The 23,054-nt window shown below is 41.7% G+C and overlaps 1 protein-coding gene and 1 pseudogene across 1 annotated transcript in view; one reads left to right on the top strand and one right to left on the bottom strand.

Annotated features, from left to right (window-relative positions):
• CACNG4 (calcium voltage-gated channel auxiliary subunit gamma 4) overlaps positions 1 to 23,054 on the bottom strand; it is a 110,927-nt gene that overhangs the window by 27,160 nt on the left and 60,713 nt on the right. The gene's annotated exons all lie outside the window — the stretch shown is intronic.
• LOC139163244 (large ribosomal subunit protein uL23-like) lies at positions 4,175 to 4,566 on the top strand (annotated as a pseudogene).

Here is a 23,054-nt window from a genome sequence, read left to right as displayed (position 1 = left end):
CGGCACAATCTAAAATATTTGCAATTCGAATGCAATTCTGGTCAAATGCTATGATATTGCATATGATACAAATGAAGTATAATTCTTGCCCTGTACCAAGGGTTTATATAATAGCATTCTCTAAAAGCTGTTATAAATCAATATGAATAAATGACAGATTCTTTTTGTTGTTTTAGCAGATGGAACATTTTCAAAAATTCTTTTCATTAGTCTTTCACAAGCCAAGCATAAAAATCTTCAGTAAATATTTTACTACTGAGGAATGCCCTTCATAAAATTGACAACTGAAATACAACTATGCCAAGTTTCATACAGATAGACATTTGCTCTATCACTTTCTTTATTTGATCCATGCATTTTTCTATCAAAATTGGCTTCTGCAGGAAACATCCATCTCCCAAAATCAAAGTCTTTGAAAAATAAAATACTATATTTTCTCATGACAGAAAAATATCAGTGTCCCCAAATATTTAAATTCATCAACATTTCAAATGTTCTCAAAGTAGAACAACATTGCTATTAGTAATAAATTGGTAACTACACTATATGCAACACTATATTCTATTTGTTCCTCCTCCTAGGTATTTTTCTTCTATGTCTACTCAGCATGTTGGGTGCTTATTGGACTACTAGGTCCTGCCCATTTGCTTCAATATTTTTGTATTCTTACTATATATATCATGGCTGTTCAACCTTTTAGCTTGCTTTGGTTGCATTGAATAAAGAGGCGTTATTCTGGGCGACGTGTAAAATATATAATATAGTTAATGTACAGTACTGTATATAACTAACAAAGTTCCTGTATATTTTTGTATTTATTATTATCTTGTGGGGCTGCTTTATTAGCTGTCCAGGGCTCCATGAAGCCCATGGGTCATGAGATGGACATACCTGTTATATATGATTATATCTTCTAACCATTATTAACCTCCCTCATAGCTAACTGGCCATTATATTTATATTAATCTACAAGATTCCGAGCCCCATATTACCAATAAATCATTGTATGAATGAAATTTACAGAGTGAATTAATGTCATTATTAAGTAACTGCTGTCCACCAAGGTCCTAGCAATATAAATAGACATTGCAGACTATGCTACAGGAATTATTTCCTTGAATTAGTGAGACCAGCTTCATCTACTCGTGCATTGATGGTGTATCTATGGCACATATTCCACAAGTGGCACACAGAGCCATATTTGAGGGCATGAGACAAGGCATCGCCCTATGTCAGCTCCTGCGCACATGCTGGTTTTGGGCCTACTTTTTGGCTGTTTGTGTTCTCCCCAGGCTTCAGGAAAGCCTCCTGAATCCTGGGGATGGTGAAAAATGATGGAATAGGCCAATCAGAAGTTTGGAAATGAACTTCCAGTTGGGTTGTTTTTGCTGTTCCCAGGCTGAATCCTGGGGATGGCGAAAAATGGCCCGATGGGCCTACCTGAACTCTAGAGGCTTCAGTGAGGCCTGTGCACATGGACGGGGGGGAGGGGGGACAAGTTGGGGGGGGGGGGTTGTGTGCATACACAAGGGAAGGCATTGCATTATGGGTGTGGGCATGTATGCACTATCGCACACACACGTACCCTTTTGGCACCGGAGTTTAAAAAGGTTCGCCATCACTGCACTAGTGACAAACCAGTAATGTGCTTCTACAAATTGTTATTTATTTACTTACAGAATGCAGCGCTGCACGCTAACTGAGTTCATTGCCAGGAGTTTGATTCTCACTGGTCCAAGGTTGACTCAGCCATCCATACTTCCAAAGTTGGTAAAATGAGGGCTCAGATTGTTGGGAAGAATCTACTGACTCTATAAGCTGCTTAGAGAGGGCTGTAAAGCACTATGAAGCTGTATACAGTGTTCCCTCGATTTTCGCGGGTTCGAACTTTGCGAAATGGCTATACCACGGTTTTTCAAAAATATTAATTAAAAAATACTTTGCGGTTCCCCCCCCCATACCACGGTTTTTCCTGCCCGATGACGTCATATGTCATCGCCAAACTTTCATCCGCCTTTAATAAATCTTTTTTAAAATAAACTTTAATAAATAAACATGGTGAGTAATAATCTAAATGGTTGCTAAGGGAATGAGAAATTGTAATTTAGGGGTTCAAAGTGCTAAGGGAAGGCTTGTGACACTGTTCATAGCCAAAAATAGTGTATTTACTTCCGCATCTCTACTTCGCGGAAATTCGATTTTCGCGGGCGGTCTGGGAACGCATCCCCCGCAAAAAATGAGGGAACACTGTATACTGTAAATCTAAGTGCTATTGCTATTTGTATCACACCCTCTTTCACACACAATTCATTTTGCATTGGAAAACTTTAATTACATTCATCTAACATTTGCCCATCCTAAAATTCTAAAACAAAACAAGCTATTTCATTTGAAATAATCACAGTTCCTGACTAACTCTTGTCAATATGCAAATCAGGGTGTTTTGGAAAGCTGCTTTATCTTGAGAAGAGTATCAACACACAGTGAAATTTATTCATGATGTTTGCTGCAAACACTTCATTCCATGCTCAACAATTTCAGTTTACTGAATGCTTATCGTGGAATTGTTGATCCTATTCTAAAAGTAGTTATAGCTCACTGTATATAAGGAGATTACTGACTTTATTTAAAAGTAAGAATGTCTACATCTTTCCTTTTAACTTTTCCAATGATTTAAAAACTTTCCTTCAGTCCATTTTTTAAAATTAAAAAATAAAATTGCGATACATATCGAAAAGGGTAGAAGAGGAGACATCATGAGGCCCATTGCAATACTGATTCTTGGTAATATTATCCAGAGTCCTATAATAGGCAGTCCTATTATGAAATCTTCTTTCATCTTCCCCTTACTGAGTCAAATGGAAGTAGTAACTCACTGGATACATCCATTATGATAAATCCTAATTTATTTCATTATTTCATTAGACTGCAATTGGCAGAGTTCGTGCAGCATACTGGGCCTTAAATCTTTGATCACATACCATAGTTCCAGAAAACTTATGAAATCTAGTTCTCCATACTTTAATGTATTGGGAAAACCTAGTCAGTGACTCATTCACTCACATTTATTTACAGCAACTTTGTAAGTACACACATTTACTTACAGCAGTGCTTCTCAAATAGTGGGGTGGGCCCCCCTGTGTGTGGGGGGGTGAAGAGCGATGCCAAGGAGCCTATGTGACCTTGAGAAACATGTGTGATCCCCCTTGATCGATTCCCCCAGACAGGGAGTGTTTTCCCAGTTGCCCGCTGCTCCAAGCCCGGAAGAAAAAGCAGCCACATGGGACCGGGTGGCTGTGTGGGTTCTTGTTCTTGTCGGGTGCCCGGTAGCCATGAACAGCATGGTGACCCTGTTGCTGGACAAGGAGGAGCATTATCTGCAGCTGGGTGAAAGCTTCAAACGGCAACCTAAAGCCTCCTTCCACACCATTCGCTGTGAGTGCCCGGTAGAGGCAGCACTTGTGGGTCAAATCAGTGACCACAGTAGCCTGTGCCTGCCTAACCAAAAACAGGCTCCACTGAATTCAGCATGACTTACTCCCAGGTAAGGGGGTAAAGCAGCCTTCCCCAGCCAATAGTTTGCTTGCAGCTTATAATAAGTAAAATAATAAATATTAACCCTAAAATTCCATTGGGGTTCAGATTGGAGAGTTGGTGGCACACAAAATGTTTACTTCTTCTGGGGGAAAATAATTGAAAAGCACAGGTACAGCAAGGTACATAAAACCTTGCTTTTCACCCCAAGCCCAGCTAGATGGAGTAAGGAGATTTAAATCCCATTTTAGACAGGAATTCCTGTTGAAAATTAAGCAATAGGATATCTATAAGCAATAGGATTTTATTTATTTATTTATTTATTTATTTATTATTTAGATTTGTATGCCGCCCCTCTCCGAAGACTCTATATAGTTGGGGGAAAGATCAAAAGCAACGTGAGAAAATATTATTTCACTGAAAGAGTAGTAGATGCTTGGAACAAACTTCCACAGTAACTGAATTTAAACATGCCTGGGATAAACATATATCCATTGTAAGATAAAATACAGGAAATAGTATAAGGGCAAACTAGATAGACCATGAGGCCTTTTTCTGCCATCAGTCTTCTATGTTTCTATGTTTCTATAAGAATGAATTAGTCATGGTGACAATTGTCTCATTATTTTTGTCAGCCAAGATGGCGGCAAAGGTGAAGAAGGAGGCTGTCCCAGCAAAAACGGAGGCAAAATCCAAAGGACTTAAAGCTAAGAAAGCCATCTTAAAAAGGGTGCACAGTCACAAGAAGAAAATCCGGACATCTCCCACCTTCCAGAGACCAAAGACTCTGCGGTTACGGCGGCAGCCCAAATATCCCCGGAAGAGCACCCCACGAAGGAACAAGCTTGACCATTATGCCATCATCAAATTCCCACTGACCACGGAGTCGGTCATGAAGAAAATTGAGGACAACACTCTGGTGTTCATCGTGGACGTCAAGGCCAACAAGCACCAGATCAAACAGGCGGGCAAGAAACAGTATCCAAGGTCAACACCTTGATCAGGCCCGATGGGGAGAAAGGCAAATTATGAACTCAGCCAAATCTTGGGCAAGTTCAGAGAACCCAGTAGTAATCAGTGTAAACTTACAGAACTTTCCATACTATTAACCCTGGTTAATAAGAGACCAGCAGTTTGATATTTCCATTTATTATCAAAGCTAGCTCTATTCTGAAATTGCCCATTTGATAAAGAATCCCAACATGAAGCTGTTTCTTGTATTTTCTAGTCTCCTGTACCTTTACAGAATATATCCTTGCTTTTTAACTATGAGAATTGTCACCCCAAAATGCCTGAGTTATAATAATAATAATAATAATAATAATAATAATAATAATAATAATAATAATTTATTAGATTTATATGCCACCCCTCTCCGAAGACTCAGGGCGGCTCACAACAAATGTTGTGATGCTGATCCGTTTCCTTCCTTCTGCTTCTTCTTTTGCAAAAGGAGGTGGAAAGTGTTCTCTCATTGCTGGATTGAATTCTCCTGCTGAACTTTTTGTGCTGCTGAGCAGTGTTCCCTCTAATTTTTTTTTTGGGGTGGGCGGAAAAGTATAGTGTCTGAGCGGCAGTCCCTTCGGGACTGGGAGGCACAGAAATAATAATTAAATAATTAAATAATTGAATAAATAAATAAATAAACAAACAAACAAACAAACAAACAAAAAACCCACCCTGTTTTGCCTCAGAGAATTTCAAAATAAAATACTGTACTGTGTGTCTATAACAGTGAGCTCATAATAGGGCAACTCTATCAATATCAAAATGCCACTTAAATAGTTGAGCTAGTTTCAAACTAGATTTTGATTTTCTTTCTCTCTTCCTTACTCCCATTCTTTTTCTTTCTCTTTTCCTTCCTCTCTTTTTTCTATCTGTTTCTCTCTCTTCCTCTCTCCTTCCCTCTCACTCTTTCCCTCTCGGCTTCTGGGCAGGTTTGGAAAACTCTGAGTTGATGATGATTTTTAAGTGAGCAATTGCTCACTGCTCAGCTTAGAGGGAACTATGCTGCTGAGGCTGCTTGACAGATGCCGATTCATCCCCGAGATGCAAACTGGTGGCGAAGGTAAGTGGAACCCACCTCTGAGACAAATGCTTTCACTTATAATCAGCTTCAACATTAATTGTTTGCATTATTTAGTACAGTACATAGTTTCTGTCCTGCCAAGTGATATTTTGATAGTCTAAAAGCACCAAACAAGTATAAAAGTATTCTAGGTAAGCATATCTCCCTATAATATGATGTGTGTCTAATAGATGGTTGTTCCTAACATTTGGTCGCCATTTGGTCAGGTGATGGGGTGGGCGTGGCCAACTTGTAAAATGTGGTGAAACTCACGAAAACTCTTGCTGAGCAACCAAAGTTTTGGGCTCAATTGTTGTCATAAGTTCTTTTTTTTCTTTCTGTTAATGTTTTAGCAGAGTAATCCTTGTTTACCAAGGTTGTGCACACACAAAAAATGTTTAGATTGAGATTAGTTGTGAATAACTACTCAGGCACACACTAACTTGAATTAAAGTTTACTTTCAGAAATAACATATTCAGATAAGCAGTCTAAAGTCACAGACATAAGTCAGAATAACAATCCAAATATTATTAATTACATAGTATTTCTTACCAGTTGTCTTTGTCACAATCAGTAAACAAAGATATCAAGCTTAAACACATTTAAGATGCAATAAATAACTACAATACAGAGCATTCAGAGAATTGCAGAGCAAACCTAACAGTGAGTAGCTGTTAACAGTGAATAGCCAGACAAAGAGAAACAGAGAGAAATAAGCTATGAACTCTAGCTCCCTCTTGTGGTAGTCTGCAACACCTACAGCCGATATTTATTTATTTATTTCGTCAGATTTCTATGCTGCTCTTCTACACAGATTCAGGACAGCTTACAACAAAAGAATACAATACAATATAATGAGTGAAACCCAACCTAACACTAAAACTAATAGTTAAAACCCCAATAGAATAAAAAGTATTCATATTGCCAGCCCAATAGTTATGGACAGAGTCATAACTCTTTCTTTCTTTCTTTCTTTCTTTCTTTCTTTCTTTCTTTCTTTCTTTCTTTCTTTCTTTCTCTTTCTTTCTCCTTTCTTCTCTCTCTCTCTTCCTTTTTTGTTCTTTCTCTCTCTTTTCTCTCTCTCCCTCTCTGTATCTGTGTGTGTGTGGGTACCTCTGTTTGTCTGTCACTCTTGCGCATGCGTGGCAGTTGGCCGCTCAGTTAAGGAGGGTTTTAACAAGATGCAAAAGAACACAGTTTCTCTTCTGCACTAAGGCTCCGGCAACCTCCTTCTTCTCCTCCTCCTCTCCTGTGGAGGGGGGACACAACAAGGCGATGGCCAGAGGGGGGCTCTACCTTTGCAGAAAAGGGGCAGGGCAGGGTGAGCAAGTGGTGACTGTTTTGGGGGGAGTGGCCAGCCAGCGGTCACTACCAGTTTGGTGACCCAGGCCTCATGTCTGCTACTGGTTCTCCCAAACCAGTCTGAACCAATAGCATTTTACCCTACGTTGATCTTATTTTCTATCATCTTCAAGCCTAGCCTTAGGATTATAAAACTCATAGCCCCAAGACAGGATGTAGTCTTGAACTCTTTAGCATCCTAGTCTCATCCATGTTCTAATTCCTAATTAGAATCAGCAGTTTACTTCAGGTTTAGATATACTAGCTAGGTTATTCTGAATAAAAACCAATTGCTCAATATTCTATTTTCAACAGCTAGTAGGGTTGCCTAGTCCCTAGTCCATTTCAGCCATGGAAGGATTCTAACTATCCACCAACAAATCCATTACTCAACTGCTTCTTTCAGAAAGCAAAACACAGAGTAAAAAGGAAGAATCTGGTGCCATTTCCTTCCTCCTGACACAGATGGAAAAAGTCTGCAAAAAGTCATAGCACCAAAGTGTGGTTGATTGTTGGGTTCTAGCACTTAGTTTTAGGTGTGTGTGTGCACACCAAGTTTTTTCTAGGTGTTTGCCTGTTTTATTATATATATAATAGGCAAACACCTAGAAAAAACTTGGTGTGCACACACACACCTAAAACTAAGTGCTAGAACCCAACAATCAACCACACTTTGGTGCTATGACTTTTTGCAGACTTTTTCCATCTGTGTCAGGAGGTAAACTTTCCCTGGTCCAGAGCTGAAGAGATTTGATACTGTAGCCTAGAGGTTAATTCTCTGCCTTACAAGGCAAAGGTTGCAGGTTCAAGTCCCAGTGAGGGTATGGCTAGCTGATGAGGCCAAAATAAGGCCGAAATAGATCTATCGTAGTCTCCCTTAATTTTCAAATTCAGCAAAAAAAACATGTGACATACACACACACATATGTATCACATGTTTATATATTTATATATAAATATATAAATATAATTTATAAATATATAAATTTATTTATTTGTTTTGTCAAGTACGTGTTGGTGGTATACAGAGATATAATAATATTTATACACATGATAGTAGTAAAAGAAAAACTGTAGGACAGGGGATGGAAGGCACGTTGGTGCACTTATGCACACCCTTTACTGACCTCTTAGGAATTGGTTGAGGTCAACAGTGGATAGTCTAAGGGTAAAGTTTTGGGGGTTAGGTGATGATACTACAGGGTTTGGTAATGAATCCCATGCATCAACTACTCAGTTACTAAAGTCGTATTTCCTGCAGTCACGTTTGGAGTGGTTTACTTTAAATTTGTATCTATTGTGTGCTCATGTGTTGTTGTGGTTGAAGATTAAATAGTCATTGACAGGAAGGACGGTGTAGCAAATGATTTTATGGGCTATGCTTAGTTCGTGCTTAGGATGATGGATTTTTTTTAACTTTAATTTTATTTTTAAGATGTTGGGTTTTGAACCACAGTACATTCTGATGCTGCAAACTAAAAAAGAAATACAGTAGTAAAACCCACTTCCCAGCCTGTTTAAAAGAATGGTTCTAGTTAGGCTACTTACTATTCAAAGAATATGGGAATAGATGAAGCTGTGGCACTAACTGTCCAAGGTACAGTATGTAAATTCTATCATACATCAAATAGGGCCTGAAGAAGAGGCATTAAGAGAGAGAAATCTCTAACCAAGGAGGAAGAGAGGTTTAAATAAAGCCTTTCATCTTTGGTTTCCTTTTTATATGATACTATTTTGTGATGATCATGAGTATGGAAATGTGTGCAAGGACCTTTGGCCACTACTCTCTCTGCCTTGATAATGTCATGTTCTCATGAATCAATGGATGCATGTGCTTTGTTCCTGCATATAGTAATTAACAGTCTGCAATCCCAGCCCTTCAGTTCCCTAAACCTGACAGTGAAATTAAACCATTAAAGCTAACAAGGGAAACAACAGCTGACTGCATATTACCAATGTCCTGTTTTTAAGGGACCCTATTTTACTGGAATCCTTGGTCTAAAATGTGCTTGTTTAACTCAAGCTTTGATGCTGAAAACATGAACAAATGTCAGCAAAGAGGCAGCATGTGCCCTTTTAGTTTTAATTATTCATCAGACAAGCTTCTTTTTTTGCAAAGCTTCAGAGTAGAGCTTTTAAGCATGCTATTTGCTCGTTGGTCTCCACATTAGAAGAAGCATATAGTTATTTAATTTATTTGCAGAAACACTTCCGATTTTGGTTAATGCCTATAAAACGACTTCATCCATCTAATTGCCAGTGAGCAATACAAGAACAAACTAAGTTTAATATGCTGTGTTGTAGGTACAAAGTGCTGCACTGATTTTTTTTTGGGTTTTTAAAAATCTTCCCTCATCCTGCTCACTTACATGGTGCTGGAACTGTTTCAACTATCAAATGCTTTCAAACTGAGGAGAGAAAAGTAAGTGGGTGATATATTATTGATGTTTTTTGAACTAAAATGGCAGCACAGGAGCTCTGATCTTTAGCAGCTTCTTCACGCTTCAGATAAAGTACCTTTCTATCCAAACCTGGTAATCAAAAGAAATGAAAGAACAGCTCTATAACTATCAATCAGCAGCGTCATTATTTTCAACACTGTGATTGACCAGGTTCGCCTGGTGCACCAGTTGCGGCCCTACCTGGACCAGGAGTCACTGCTCACAGTCACTCATGCCCTCATCACCTCGAGGTTCGACTACTGTAATGCTCTCTACATGGGGCTACCTTTGAAAAGTGTTCGGAAACTTCAGATCGTGCAGAATGTAGCTGCGAGAGCAATCATGGGCTTCCCCAGGTATGCCCATGTCACACCAACACTCCGCAGTTTGTATTGGTTGCCGATCAGTTTCCGGTCACAATTCAAAGTGTTGGTTATGACCTATAAATCCCTTCATGGCATCGGGCCAGAATATCTTTGAGACCGCATTCTGCTGCACGATTCCCAGCAACCGGTTAGGTCCCACAGAGTTGGCCTTCTCTGGGTCCCGTCGACTAAACAATGTCGTTTGGCGGGACCCAGGGGAAGAGCCTTCTCTGTGGCGGCCCCGACCCTCTAGAATAAACTCCCCCCAGCAATTAGGATTGCCCCCACCCTCCTTGCCTTTCGCAAACTCCTTAAAACCCACCTCTGTCGTCAGGCATGGGCTGTTTCCGTTTTATGTGTGGTTTTTATGAGATGTATGATTGCTTTTTATATTGAGGGTTTTAAATTTTTTTAATTAATGGATTTGTACTGTTTTTCTTGCTGTGAGCTGTTCCGAGTCTCCAGAGAGGGGCGGCATACAAATCTAATAATAATAATAATAATGATAACAATGATGATGATAATAATAATAATAATAATAATAATAATAATAATCCCCTAAATCAGACTATTGATCTATCTTGATACTTTTGTTGGGTGTCCTCATTAATTAAGAAATAATCTTTGATGTTAATCTTGTGGTGTGATATCTTTCATTTGCCATGTTGCGAAGTGATCCTTTAATCAATGCAGAGTAGCATTGATTCCATGATGCCTTTTAAAAAGATAGGTTATCCATGATATTTTAAAATAATTTCGGAAAAGAGGTTGATTTTTTTAATATCCCACCCTTTGTCCAAGGTGATCAAAGCAAAAGATACAGTTCTACCCCCCCTTTACCTTCTCAATAAATAATAGTCACTATTTGCAAAATGGCTGTCCTAAGACATTTAGATAAGTTCATAGCTTCTCTAGGTGTCTTTGTCACTTCGTTTAATCAGAAATGAAAAAGGATATTAGATAGACTCCTCTGAAAATAGTTTGTCAGAGCCGGGGCGGCGCAGCTCCCCCCTGAGATTAGAACTGCCCACACCCTCCTTGCCTTTCGTAAACTCCTTAAAACCCACCTTTGTTGTCAGGCATGGGGGAATTGAGACATCTCCCCTGGGCCTATATAATTCATGTATGGTATGTTTGTGTGTATGTCTGCTTTAATAATGAGTTTTTAAAATGTTTTAAAATTTTTAGATTTGTCTTGAATTGTTCTATTGTTGTTGTGAGCCGCCCTGAGTCTACGGAGAGGGGCAGCATACAAATCTAATAGATAGATAGATAGATAGATAGATAGATAGATAGATAGATAGATAGATAAATAGAGTGCAGCACTGTAGGCTACTTCAGCAAACTGCTAGCTCTAGTTCAGCAGTTCCAATCTCACCACCAGCTCAAGGTTGACTCATCCTTCCATCCTTCCGGGGCGGGTAAAATGAGGACCCAGATTGTTGGGGGCAATATACTGAATATGTAAAAGTGCTTAGAGCAGACTGTAAAAGCATTATGAAGCGGTATATAAGTCTAAATGTTATTGCTATTGTTATTCAATATAGTGTAGAATCCTATGTTTAAATCAATGAATGCTATTTTCTCCTCCATAGCTTCCTCACCAGCATTTCCCCCAGATAATGCCTAGTTTGTATATGGTTTGATTCATAGAGGGCAGATAGAAAAGAAGCTACATGGAGGATGGTGAGAACGTAATTCCTTCTTCAGGTTATTCACCACATTTACCTTTCTGCTACAAATACCAGAAATAAAATGTGTACATGCTGAAACAGGAATACAAATCAGCCATCAACAAATATATAGAGATACACAACATCTGCGCACCGTTCAAAAGAGACAACCAAAAAGCTAAATAGGAAACACAAAGACCAAAACACCTCCTCACCAACAATCAATACTCAGATAACCAGAGATTAACACCAAGATTAATACTAGACCAACAAGCATGCTATAAATAATGCCCCAATCCAGGAATCACCAACCGAGACAAAAATTGATAATAATAAACAACAGTCTAATCAAGCAATCACCTAGACAACTCCCACCAATCGTGCCAGAGTCGCCACTAATATATAAAATGAGAGCAAACCTCATTGCCTTCTAGCACTGATGATCTTGCCTAGTTTCGTAATGAAATGTCTGTAAGAAAACAACCAAACTCAAAGTACACCAAGGTTCCCACAAGAGTTGTCCTTAAGAATTACCCTAATTGTTTTAACAGGCACTTTCACTGGGCAGAGTCAGGAGAATTTAGAATTGAAAACTCTGAATCTATTAAAAACAAAATACTTTTCAGTCTGTAAAGTTATTAGAACTTGCTTCTGGAACTCCTCAAAGGACTATTTGCAGACCTCGGAATGATCAGAGACATCTCCTTGGCATTTGCCAATTCCTACCCAACATTATATTTTATCAGGGTACATGGGTTACAACAGGGGTAAAATGCTACCGGTTCGGACCGGTTTGGCCATACCGGTAGTGGCGGCCATGGTGGTTGGGCAAGCTAGTAGTGACGGCTGGCTGGCCACCCCTCCAAACTGGTCTCCTGGTCGCTCGTCCTGCCCCGGCCAATTTCTGTTCTGAAGCTTGCCTGCCTGAAGCACTGTGCCTCTGATCTGCCCGCCAGGTAAGTCTGTGAAGTCGTGGCCAACCTAGCGGCCTCTGCCCACCCCACCCAGCCTGCCTTCTCTACTCCATTCCCTGGGGTCCGTTGCCCCGACATGCTTCCTTCCACGCAGCCTTCCTGGTGTCCCTGTGTGCAGCTTTCGAAGACAGGCAAGCGGAAGACCACATGGAAAACAGATGAACATGTTGGAGCTGGCGGGCCATGGCGAAGGGAGCAGCAGTCACCCACAGCCACTTTCCTCTTGAATTTGGCATCCAGCCTGGCCCATTCAGTGGGTGGGTGGGTGGGCAGCCCTTGGAGACACAGCTGCTGCTGCTCTGGGTCTGAGAGGGGTGGTAGCTGGGCTAGCCTTTGCCCTCTTTTCAGGCTGAAAAGCTGCCGGACACTTTGGGGAGATGGATCGCTGCCAAGCACACTCTCTCCTGGCACAACTTGCTGAGTGGATTCTTCCCTGCCCCTTTTCAATCCACACATTCCCCATCAGATCTTTAGCTGCCTGTGGGTTCTGCAGAGGAAGCCAGCCAAAGCTCAGAAGTCGTGAACATGATTGAAAGCTAAAGTGCGAAAAGGGGGAGAGTGCGACTGCCAAGGTGGTGGTGGGGGGAAAGAGTTCTGAAGTGGGCAGCCCTTGGTGGATATGGAAAGGGGCAGGGAAGAATCTGTTTGGCAAGTTGCACAAGGAGAGACCGCATTCGGCAGCAATCCCTCTCCCCAAAGTACCCGGCAGCCTTTCGGCCAGAAAAGAGGGCAAAGAGCATGATGACTAGCTAGCTGGAGAGGCATCAACGTTGGGCACTCAGTGCTGCTGCCGCCATCCCAGAGCAGCAGGAGGCGACCTAATTCTGTTAAGAAGTGCTATTGCTAACATGTTGTAAGCCGCCCTGAGTCTAAGGAGAAGGGTGGCATAGAAAATAAATAAATAAATAAATAAATAAATAAACAAACAAACAAACAAATAAATATAAAGAGACTGCAGTTGCCACTTTTGAAAACGCAAAGCTGCCAGGAAGCACGCATTAGCAAACTGGTAGGAAAGGTAAGTGCGTTTTACCCCTGTTACAGGGGATGGTGCAGAGTATCCTTGTCAACACATTTGCTTTTTCCACAATGGCTGACTTTTTAAAATAATGTTGACCCTTCTCACTTAGTAACCAAGAAGTATTCACGATACCTTCTCAAAATTCCAAGTGTACTCATTGTCAAAAATACAGAGACATCTGATGTGCGGCCAGTATTTTACTGGGACAGTTGCAGATCTGTAACTTTCAAAAAGAGGATGGAAATTTGAATGGATTTGCCTAGTTGCTAAATGGGCTCGTAGCAAAGCACATATAACACACAAGCCAAAACAGCTCAAAACTAAATTAATTGAGTCCAATGTTCTGTTTCTAATAACAGGCAGTAGAACACAGATCTGATGGATGGATGGCAACCTTCTCCAGGTTAATGCCTTCCAGTTGTGTAGGGAGCCTGAAAAACCCAACCTGAAAAATATTGGAATATGATAGGAGTAAGGAGCTCTCCAATCGCTACAGAATTAAACTGTTTTTCTTCACTATTGGACATGCTGAAAGAGGCTGTTGAGATTTCTGTTTGTTTAGCAACTGAAAGATTTCCGAGTTCTGGTCTAGTTTTTAATTAGCCAAGAAATCCATACATAGCTACTAGGAAGATATGAAGGCAGCATGTTCAGTAATTAGACTGCTACACCTACAGAAGTTTGTCACTGCAACTACCGAAGCTGAAGAACTACAGTATTTACTCAAAATGAACACAGTCTAAATTTAAGAACATCGACCACCACCTCTTGAAAGGAGACAAAATGAAACAGGAGCAGCCTTCAGTTCCCTCTAATATCACAGTCGTAATGAACCTAAGATGATTCTCCAATTTTAAAAATAAATTACTTACGGAAAAAGACTGGCTTTCTTTCCTAGCGTACGCAGCTATGTGTTTCATTGATTATTCTTTTTATAGAAGCCAAGAATCTACTGTTTCCATGGCCAAAGAATAGTATGCTGTCTCATTGGCTATTTTGGAATTACAGCACAGAACAATATTAAAATAATTAAGGGAGGATAGAATCACAGAATATATTTGGTCTTTTTGCAGGTAATTCTTGACTTAGCAATTGTTGAAAGTTATGACAGCAATAGGGAATCTGTCTTGGGGCTATTTATTACCTACCTTGTATTTTTTTGAACCCTGAAATAAGTGCTTGGCTTTATTGCCATGCATTCCAAAGCTCAGGCTTATTATGAGGGAATGTCTTATTTTGGGGGAAAAATACAAAAATACAAAAATCTAACTGTTGTCCCCCACTCTCTGTGGTCAATAGGATCAAACTTTGGGCACCTGGAAACATTTGCAGCATCCTGTGGTTATATAATTTTCTGATGATTGTGTCAAAAAACAGCACTTCCTTCCAGGTATTGGAAAAACTGAGCCCATAGTTAATCACTAGAACTTTTGAACTTCCTCTGCTACACATCTGTCCTTCTCACTTTCTTTGTACAGTATATGTGATTCTTCTCTTTGAGTAGGGAGTCATCAGATGATACAAAAGTTAGAGAATTCCATCCAAATATGACAGAGACCTGGGACAGACATTCAATTTGATTTAAATAAATTAGGAAAATAACAAGATAAAAAGGAAAATGGAAAGCATGACCTCCATAACCATCCATGCAAACTAACTTTTGAAGAAGAAAACAAAGACATCTCAACTTGAAAATAGATATGGTAACTCTTTCAAAAAATAATGTAACGATAGATATTCAAGATTCTTTTATTATTAAGTCATCTACTTAATAGTTCACTTGTGGGAACAAGTGGCTGAGAGATTTTGAGCATCTCTTTGAATTAGTAAAAGTAGAAACAATGTAAGAACAAAGTGGTGGACTTAGGTAAACATCACTTATAGCAATATGCATTAATTTCTAACACAGGAAGTAGTACATAACAGAAAGCCTTCATTTTTCATGCATAGTATATATTTGACCACTAGTGTTTATTGATGGTGCCTGGATTGTTTGTTTGGGAGTGTGTGTGTGTGTGTGTGAGCAATTTAGAAAAGTAAAATAAGAGATGTGATAAATTGTTTGGACTTCAAGGTGCATCTCTCTAAACATTGGTTTTGACAGAGAAGGAAGAGAATTTAGATCCACTGCCTTAAAGAAATAACTGTTTATTTTGTCCAAATGCAGGACATTTTGTAGAAAAACATGAAGATTGCAGAAGTGCTTTATATTTCTCACCCATAGGTGGCCAAGTTCAAATGATTCATCTCTTGGAACTGTCCACCAATAAGAATGCTTGTAAGAATGCTTTCTTTTATTTAAGGCTAAGAATTGGATTTAAATGGAAGAATTCAGAATTTAAATCAAGGCCAGTATGACTGCTTTATGGTATTCAAACTTTCCCTCTTGAAGAAGAATTCTGTGACATGTAAGAAAGGAGATACAGTCCTCAATCCTGATAGGTTGACTCTTCTGAATATATGCACTATCACTACAAAATTCTTGCTGGCAAACAGCTGCAATTCACTTTGGAACCTGATCATTCTGTGAAACTATTTGGATGGAGAAAATACATTCACAATTTCCATTACTACCTAGAAAACCCAATCCCGCTCCCACCCAGAACATGGCTATTATGGATATTAAAAACAACAGATATAAATATTCTGTAAATCATAGGAAAATAAATACAGTATGTGCTTAAAGAGCAGAAAACCAGAGATAACAAGAAAATTAGTCCAATAGCCCAAGCACATGTCCATCTTAATACTTCTCAACCTTGCAACCAGTGACCAAAGCTGCATATTTACTCTGCTCACCAGTAGAGTTTGCAATCTATATTGCTCCTTATATCCTTATAAGTAATATTATTACTGTAACTGGATTCACCTTACAGAAAGAAATGGGAGTTTCTGTCACAAACATTTTGCTGACAATGTGATGTGTCAGCAAGCCTTAATTTATTTTCCTATCGAGAAGACATCAGGGAAGATGTTCCCAGGGGCTTCAAACACCCTGGGTGCATCATTTCCCTCCCAAACTATCTCCGCTGAGTCCTTTTGTCTAATCTTTTTCCAGCACACACATTTTCTTTTCTTTACCAAGCAGCTGTATATCACACATCTTCTCTTTTTAAAAAAAAATATTTTAATTACTTTGAATGTAATTAGGAGGGAGGGGAGAGAGAGAGAGAAAGAGAGAGAGAGAGAGAGAGAGAGAGAGAGAGAGAGAGACTCAGTGGGGTCTTGGAGCTACACCCAAAAGTATGGCTCCAGCAGCATCTTAGAAAATGCTTTTATCTTTCTTCCCTTTTCCTTCAGTATATTTTTTAACCAGATTGCAATATTATATGAGAATGGGGGAGGGGAGTACACAAATACAGATTCAAAGATCAGCAACAATTTTTTTTTAAATAATCCTACATGGATTAGCTTTAAAAACACTATTTTTTTCAAACTATACTGCAGATTTTTATATACAGTGGTCCCTCTACTTACGAACGCCTCTACTGATGAACTTTTCGAGATATGAATCTGGAGTTTAAGACTTTTTTGCCTCTATTTCTGAACCATTTTCACCTTACAAACCCAAGCCGCTGGCGCTAGGATGCCCCGCCTCTGGAAAGTTGCTAGCCAAAGCACCCATTATTGCTCTACTGGGATTCCACTGAGCCTTCACTCGCTGGGAATCCCCGCCTCCGGACTTCCATTGCCCCAAAGCACCTCTTCTTGTGCTGCTGGGATTCCCCTCAGCCTTCCCTCACTGGAAATCCCTGCCTCCAGATTTCCATTGTCACCCAAAGTGCCCCTTCTTGTGCTGCTGGGATTCCCGAGGCTCAGGAATTCTTGTGCTGCTGGGACTCCAGCAGCACAAGAAGGGGTGCTTTGGGTGGCAATGGAAGTCTGGAGGCAGGAATTCTCAGGGAGGGAAGGCTCAGTGAAATCCCAGCAGCACAAGGGGTGCTTCGGGTGGCAACGGAAGTCTGGAGGCAGAGATTCCCAGCGAGGAAAGGCTCAGGGAAATCCCAGCAGCACAAGAAGGGGTGCTTTGGGTGGCAATGGAAGTCTGGAGGCAGAGATTCCCAGCGAGGAAAGGCTCAGGGAAATCCCAGCAGCACAAGAAGGGGCGCTTCGCGTGGCAATGGAAGTCTGGAGGCAGGGATTCCCAGCAAGAGAATGCTCAGAGGAATCCCAGCAGCACAAGAAGGGGCGCTTCACGTGGCAACGGAAGTCTGGAGGCAGGGATTCCCAGCGAGGAAAGGCTCAGAGGAATCCCAGCAGCACAAGAAGGGACGCTTCACGTGGCAACGGAAGTCTGGAGGCAAGGATTCCTAGCGAGGGAAGGCTCAGGGGAATCCCAGCAGCACAAGAACGGGCGCTTCAGGTGGCAATGGAAGTCTGGAAGTAGGGATTCCCAGCAGCGCAAAGCAAAAATTGTGACTTTTGGGATGGGTCTGCATGCATTATTTGCTTTTACAATCATTCCTATGGGGAAAATTGTTTCTACTTACGAACTTTTCTACTTACGAACCTGGTCACGGAACAAATTAAGTTTCTAACTAGAGGTACCACTGTATATATATAAATTGTATTGCAGAAGCATCTGATATAAATTTGATGTTGCTGCCTTGTTTTGTTTTTGAAAATGTAGTTGAATATTCATCAGTCATATATCATTATGAATATACCTCAAAGTTAACCAGAGAACTTAATACATTATATCCTCCTCTCTCACAAGAGTACCCTATTTTCCCCAGAATAAAACCTCCCCTGATAATAAACCCAATCGGGCTTTTGCGTGCATGGCAATAAGTCCAAGTGCTTATTTCAGGGTTCAAAAAAATATAAGACAGGGTCTTATTTTTTGGGAAACATGGTAAGGAACTCTTATCTGGGGAACAAATATGTCTTAATGTCATATTTAGCTGTGTCAAAACATACAAATAACTGGAACTGTTCATCCACATCTGGAGAAGACACTGCTCAGGTGTCAGGAAATCACCACAAAAGAATTCAGTAGCTTCCCTTTGGGGAAAGGAAGAAATGGGCCATAATGTTTGAGACTTGGGAGGCCATATGGCTACAAAGATTGACTTTAAAATCCAGCATCAACCTGTGGAAGATGGTGCCCTTAAATGCACAGGCTCCAAAGGTGTTGTTGATGTTTAGCTAGAATACCAAGCAAAGGATTCACATAACCTGCCAGCTATGGTTTACTTAATAAAAGTTTACTGAATTAATGGGTGTGGGAGAATGCATCAATCTTGACTCCAAAACTACAGAAGGCAATACATTCTTTCCTGGCTGAATAAAATAAAAATGATTTGAGAAGTTTAAAAGTTGGTTCAAGAATTCAAAGAAACACAGCAAGTCAGTCGGCGAAGTAAGAGAAAATTCCTTTTCAATTCTATTGTCCTTTTGCTTGCACAAATTGAGTTCTAGGAAAAGAAAATCTGATTTAAAAGGGAAAAGTCGTCACAGAGCTTTGCGATACTGAATAAGGAGAAACAGAAACTTCTGAAATGATAAATGGATGACTGTATTGAAAGTCACTGTCTGTGCTTAGCGTTCACTTGTTGTTTTTTCTTACGTTATACCTCTGACAAATCTTTGCAGCTAATTCTTTCCAGGTGCCTGTGAAAGGGAACAGACCTGCGTGCTGCATCAGTAAGCTACACCAGTGTAGGATAGGATGAATTCTCAGAATCTCCGACAGGTAATTTGGGTTTGCACCAGAAAAGAAAATTGGATTTGTTCTCACAACTGTACTCTATCCCCTTTTCAGTATTAAGCTAAACAAAGCCCACTGGATAACATAATAAAACGTGAAGAGGTGGCTCGGGTATGTCAAAATATATTGAATGCAGTGAGAATGGGCCATTTGAGAAGTGAATAAAGACACAGAGGCAAGAACACAGAAATTAATACTCAGTGAATATGGACTGAATACAAAAATGAGTGATCGATAGGAACGAAGTGTGGAATCTGGTGTGTTCATTCTGGGATAATGAATTAGGATTGAATTGCAACACCAGTATTAGTGAATGGGTGAAGAAATAGACCATGGGAGGTGTAACTTAATTCATAGAAAACAGAATATCAGAGTTGGAAAGCATCTTGGAGGTCTTCTAGTCCAACCCCCTTCTCAAGCAGGAGATCCTTTATCATACTGAAGAAATGACTGTCCCATCTCTTCTTAAAAAACTCTGGTGAGAGAGCCCCTATAACTGCTGAAGACAAGCTGTTCCTGTTGCACTATCAGGAATTTTTTCCTTAGTTCTAGGTTGGTTCTTTCCTTGATTAGTTTCCACCCATGCCTTCTCCTGCTGCCTTTAAGTGCTTTGGAGAATAGGTTGATCCCCTCTTCTCTGTGACAATCCCTCAAACATTGGAAGACTACTATCATGTCACCCCCAGTCCTTCTCATTAGACAGACATATCCAGCTTCTGCAACCATTCATGGTATGCTTTAGCCTCCAGCCCCCTAATCATCTTTCTTGCTCTTCCTTCAATTGTTTCTAGAGTCCCAACACCTTTTTTGTATTGTAGTGACCAAAACTGCATTCAGTTTTCCAGCTGTGGTCTTGCAAAGCAGTACTAACACTTCACATGATCTTGATGCTATCCCTCTGTTGATGCAGCCTAGAACAGTGTTGGCTTTTTTGGCAACTGCAGTACATAGATGGATCATATTTAAGTGGTTGTCCACTAGGACTCCTAGATCCCCTGTCACAGTTGCTACTTTTTGAGCCACATAGCATCTAAATTTATACTTGTGCAGAAGTGGGATATACCATGGGTTTTGAAAAACCATGGTATAGCCTTTCCGCGAAATTCGGACCTGCAAAATAGGCGTTGATTGCTTACCTGAACGCCTCTTCTCGTACGGTGAGCGGGTACAGCAGTCACATGGGTTGCTCATGTCCAATCCGGTGGAACTGAGCCTAGTGTTAAAAAAGCTTGCTGGATCCGCCCCTTCCCAGAATTCGCGAATCCGTAGACTAGGCTCAGATGTGAAGCTCTTTAGTGTTCAACTCTCATTGTTAGAGGAAAGAAAGGTTATAGAAGGTATAGAAGACACATACAAGGGCGGGAAGCGACTGCTGTACCCGCTCACCGTACGAGAAGAGGCGTTCAGGTAAGCAATCAACGCCTATTCTCCGTACTGAAGGAGCGGGTCCAGCAGTCACATGGGACATACCCAATAGATAGGTCCCTAGGGTGGGATTAGATTGCTATCGTGAGAGATAACGGATTGGAGTACCCTTCTGCCGAAGGCAGCGTCCGCTGAGGTGTAAGAATCAATCTTGTAGTGCCTGATGAAGGAATTTGGCGAAGCCCAAGTGGCTGCTTTGCAGACCTCCTCCAACGGAGCTTGAGTCGCCCAAGCGGCCGAAGTGGCCGCGCTCCTGGTGGAATGCGCTGTGATGTTCTTTGGAACTGAGAGGGAAGCCGACTCGTAGGCCTTAGAGATAGTCCCTCTGATCCAACGGCCTATCACTGTTGAAGACACTTTGGCACCCATGACTCTGGGGTGATAGGCTACAAAAAGTGCTTCCGACCTCCGAAAGGGTCCTGTGCATTGGATATAGATCCTCAGCGCCCTAGTGAGGTCCAGGGTGTGCCATCTAATTGCCAGAGGATGGTCCCGTTGGAGACAGAAGGAAGGTAAGACAATATCTTGGGTTCTGTGGAACATGGAACTGACCTTAGGTAAGAAGGTGGGGTCCAGTCGTAAGACCACCTTGTCCTGATGGAATTGGCAGAGGTCCTGCCTGATTGAGAGGGCTGCCAACTCCGAGATGCGTCGGGCAGAGGTAATTGCCACCAGGAATGCTACCTTGAAGGATAGGTACCTGAGGGACGCAGATTTTAGGGGTTCGTAGGGTGCCTGCGTGAGGGAATGGAGAACCCGTGGCAAATCCCAGGAAGGATATCTGTGGACCTTGGAAGGTCTGAGGTTGGCTATACCTTTGAGGAATTCCTGAACTTCTGGGAAGGAACGGAGAGGCTGTCTGCGAGGCCCTGCTAGGACAGAGGAAATGGCCGCCAGATGACGACGGAGAGTACTGGTGGAAAGGCCTTGATGGAAACCTTGCATAAGGAAGGATATGATCCTGTGTATGGGAATGCACAGGGGAGAAAGACCTTCCTGTAGACACCACTGGTGAAACTTGGACCATGTATGGTCGTAAATTCGATTGGTCGAACCTCTTCTGGCCTTTAAGATGACCTCCACTGTGTCGGGGTCGTGTCCACGCAGTTCTAAGTCTCTCCTGATAACAGCCAGGCGGTGAGGTGGAACCACTCTGGGTCTAGATGGAATGAGGCCCCCTGCCGTAGCATATCCCCCGAAATTGGGAGTCGCCAGGGGTCCTGAACGGACAGCTGTTGGAGGTCCGCGAACCAGGGCCGGCGGGGCCAGTGAGGGGCGATTAGGATTACTCGGGCCCTCTGGATGAGGACCTTGTGAATCACGTCCGGTAGAATTGGAATTGGAGGGAATGCGTACAGGAGTCCTGGGGGCCAGGGGCTCCTGAGGGCATTGGTTGCTTCTGCTCCCGGGGATGGAAACCTGGAGAAGAATCGAGGGAGTTGGGCATTCGCTTCGGTCGCAAAAAGATCCAGCACTGGGAGGCCGAATCTGAGGCTGATCTGATGGAACAGGTCCTGGTGGAGATTCCACTCTCCTGGGTCTATCGTTGCTCGAGAAAGCCAATCCGCCTGGACGTTGAGGCTCCCCGAGATGTGATCGGCTAGGAGCGACTGAAGATGTTTTTCCGCCCAAAGGCCTAACTTGAGGGCCTCTCTCATGAGAGCTTTGGATCTCGTGCCTCCCTGTCTGCAGATGTGGCTTTTTGTGGCTATGTTGTCGGTGAGAATGAGAACATGCCGGTTGGGGATGCGAGGCTTGAACTGTTTTAGAGCCAGGGATACGGCTCTTAATTCTAGCCAATTGATTGGCCTGGAAGCTTCCTCCGGTGACCACGTGCCCTGGGCTATCATCCCCTGGGCATGGGCGCCCCATCCTGATAGGCTGGCATCTGTGGTGATGACGAATTGGTCCGGGCACCTGAAAGGAGATCCTTTGTCCATGGCCGGAGACATCCACCACCTGAGAGATCTGCGAACCATCGATGGAATGGCAATGCGACGACTTGAGTTGCTGAGCCCCGATCTCTGAAAGGGTAATAGAAGCCACTGTAGTTCCCTGGCGTGGAGACGAGCCCAGGGAATGATGCCTATGCACGACACCATTTTACCCAAAAGGGAGGACAAGGTGACTATGGAGACTGATTGCAGGGGTAAAATGCGAGAAATCAACTCCCCTATATTATGTTTCCTCTCAGCGGAGAGGAAAACTTGGGAGGATTCTGAATTGATGATAGATCCCAGGTGCAATATGGAAGTAGAAGGCTGAAGGTGGCTTTTGTCAAAATTAATGGAGAAGCCATGGGCCTGTAAAACTGACATGGTGACAGAAAGGTTTACCCTTACTTCCTCTAGGGAATTTCCATGAACTAAAATGTCATCTAAATAACATAAAATGTGGATGGGCTTGGCCCGGATATAGGCCGCCAAGGACCCTAAAAGCTTTGTGAAGACTCTAGGGGCCGAGGAGAGACCAAATGGCATAGCCCTATACTGAAAATGTCT

The sequence above is a fragment of the Erythrolamprus reginae genome, chromosome 2 (genome assembly GCF_031021105.1).
Source record: "Erythrolamprus reginae isolate rEryReg1 chromosome 2, rEryReg1.hap1, whole genome shotgun sequence".
Lineage (NCBI taxonomy): Eukaryota > Metazoa > Chordata > Lepidosauria > Squamata > Dipsadidae > Erythrolamprus > Erythrolamprus reginae.
Note: the sequence above shows the minus strand (reverse complement) of the source record. Positions and strands in the feature narration are given on the sequence as shown.